Below are 3120 nucleotides of genomic sequence, written 5' to 3' on the forward strand. Positions count from 1 at the left end.
TTTTTGTGAATTCTTCCCCTATATATAGGAACATAGGAGACAGACATAAGAGGTGTTGGCAGTCGGCAGTCAGGCCAAGAAAGAAAGATCATGGCTGGCCGGACACCGGTCATGTAGAAGGAGGAGAGATGTGTAGGGAGCAGCAGGATTGAAGGATTAGAAAAAAATCAGAGCCAAAGAGAAAGGTACAGGGAGATAAATGAGTGGGAAATAGTGGGAGTTAAAGAAAGAGAGGGCCAAGAAATGTGAGAGAGGGGAAGCGAGAAAAGGAAGAAAAATGAGGGGGGAATAAAATTTAGATACATACCTACTATAAGGTGAGCACAAGGGTGTATGTACGCCACTATGTATATATATATATATATATAAAAATGGAACAAAAACGCAATAGAGGACATTAAAACCTTCAGACATTTAGACGATACAAAGGTGGACAGGAGAAACAACAATTAGAAGGACAGGCAAAAAAAGATGAGACATTCATGGCTTTCTTTCCTCAGTCAAGTTCCAGAAGTCACGACCCTTTTGGGTAGTTACACTTGAGATGATTCGATCTGGTTGCCCCCATATATATGTGTGTGTGTGTGTGTGTGTGTCTATATATGTATAGACATATATTTATGCATATATATATATGCATACACACACACGCACACATAATTACCTCTCCACTCTCATTAATTCTACCCCCACTTAGTCATGGGATCTTTCCTTTCGAGAAAGCACCCAGTACATACTAAAAGTTAGTTGGTGTTCGAAAGGGCATCCACCTGTAGAAAACATGTCAAAGCTCATGCTGGAACTTGGCTGTGTTCTGCAACTTGCTGGTTCCTGTCAAACCATCCAACCCATGCTAGCTTAGAAAATAGATGCTAAAGTAGGAAGCTGATAATACTTCTCAATTATATGATTCCAGGTTCAGTCCCGCTGTGTGGCACCTTGTGCAAGTGTCTTCTACTGTAGCCTTAGCCTAATCAAAGCTTTGTCAGTAGATTTAGTAGATAGAAACTAAAAGAAACCTGTCATGTATGTGTGTATGTATGTATGTATGTATGTATGTATGTATTTATGAGCATTTGTATGCATGCATGCATACACATATGTATATATCACTACACAAATGAATAGGGATAGTAAAAAAGAGTTGAGTACCCTTTAAGTACTCTATAGTAAATCAACTCGGTTAACTAGATCAACCAGTGATAATTGCTGTGGATCGTATAATCCATGCAATTACATTTATGCTCCTGTTCAATTAGTAAATTCAAAGCTCATATCTGAAGATATCAGAGTATGGCATGAAACACTAGGATAAATGGAGAATTAAAATGATGTGTTAATTCTGCACATAAATCAAGCCATATTTTTATCAACTATTGTATTACGTAGATCAAGACAATCAACATGAGCAAATCTTTCGTCACATTCAGTACCTTTATTACTGTTTATATTTTGTTTGTGAGTGCATGTATCAATATTTTTAGTATTTTTTGTGAGTAATCAGTAAGCCTGATTTTATTTTTACTGATTTCCTTATATTGGTGTCTTTGTGTCAGAAGAATCTGTATAATATATCACATTAAATGTGTTAAAGTGTCTAGTTTCAACCTTATTATATTCTCATTTCAATTCCTACTGAACTCTACCTCACATTTGTTTCTTCAAATAGTACTAGTAATTATATAAGGGATACAATTTAATTTGGTTGCCTTTAATATATTTGTGGCTCTCAATATCACTATAAGAAGTAATTATCATTGTCACCTCCACTGCTACTGCTTCCACCTCCCTCCTCCTCTTCCTCCTCCTCCTCCTTTTTCATCTTCTTCTTCTTCTTCTTCTTCTTCTTCTTCTTCTTCTTCTTCTTCTTCTTCTTCTTCTTCTTCTTCTTCTTCTTCTTCTTCTTCTTCTTCTTCTTCTTCTTCTTCTTCTTCTTCTTCTTCTCTTCTGTAATATAATTGGATAGACCATTTTGCATATTAAGCACATTCGTGCCAACTGGTACATATGACTGGCAAGGTAATATCATTTTATTTTGAAACTGTAATATACTACATATATTATAGCACTCTTAAACATGGTGAAATACAGTATTGGCTTTTAAACCTATAAAATGCCTAATACTATATTACAGTTACAAGATGAAACACTGTTGCTTTGCCAAATATTAAATAAAGGTATGAACTATATGTGAAATTTGTTTTTCTGCTTTTACCTAAATATTTATTTTTTCTTCAGATTTTAAATATACATTTCTTTTTTATCACATACATTGTGCTTGTGAAGAAAGTACATTTTTGATAATTGAGAAATTAATCTGGCATTATCATACCTGCAGGCTATTATAAAAAAAATTCAGTTATATACTGTATTATTTTCAATTAAGCAATCTTTGATGCTTTAACATGACTTTATAAATTAGGATTATATTTTTCTTTGTATCTTCAACTTAGTGCTGTCATTATAAACCTGTACTGTATTTATCTTGGAAACTGAAAAGCTTACACGGATGAATTAGCCGCAGGGGATACCAAGTATTTTTGTACAGCTGGTTCTAAGATCAACTCATCTACTTACACAAAAAGTATATATTGTTATTGATCAAATATAAGCTTAAGTCCTGTTATATCCTCTCAATGCACACAGTTTTGTTTAACAGCTTCTGCCACATGACCAGAGCATAAAATCTTATATAGCTTTTAAATTAATCACCATTAATACAGTAACACTTTTTAAATATAATGACATTAATCATATGATTTTAAACAACACACATCTTATATATTCAATGGAAAATTGTGCAATATGGAAGAGTAGTTGAAAACAGGGAAACAATACTGGTTGTTTTTTTAAGGTATATTATGGAACTTTCTTTAATATTCTGGTGACAAGTAATTATGCATGAAAGTAAAATCATAGATATTACAATTATTTTACAAAATGTTATATTTATTATGCATCATGCAGATATGTGGGTGTACATATGTATTGGTGTGTGTGTGTGTATGTATACATTCATACAAATATCATGTATATATCAATCTGCATTTACATATACATATAAAAACACTTGTATGCAGACACATTAATACATAAGACATATATATATATATATATATA

General features: G+C 32.9%; 1 protein-coding gene across 18 annotated transcripts in view; it reads left to right on the top strand.

Moving 5' to 3' along the window:
* The window catches only part of LOC106871424 (poly(rC)-binding protein 3), a 388844-nt gene that overhangs the window by 120754 nt on the left and 264970 nt on the right, over positions 1-3120 (top strand). For 2 of the 18 annotated variants that reach the window (XM_052973813.1, XM_052973811.1), the window contains exon 1: positions 2719-2854. The exons of the other annotated variants lie outside the window; for them this stretch is intronic. The gene's annotated coding sequence lies outside the window, so the exon portion shown is untranslated. Of the gene's footprint in view, positions 1-2718; positions 2855-3120 lie in introns of those variants that run through there. 18 annotated transcript variants of the gene reach the window in all.

Source organism: Octopus bimaculoides, chromosome 17 (genome assembly GCF_001194135.2).
Source record: "Octopus bimaculoides isolate UCB-OBI-ISO-001 chromosome 17, ASM119413v2, whole genome shotgun sequence".
Classification (NCBI taxonomy): Eukaryota; Metazoa; Mollusca; class Cephalopoda; order Octopoda; family Octopodidae; genus Octopus; species Octopus bimaculoides.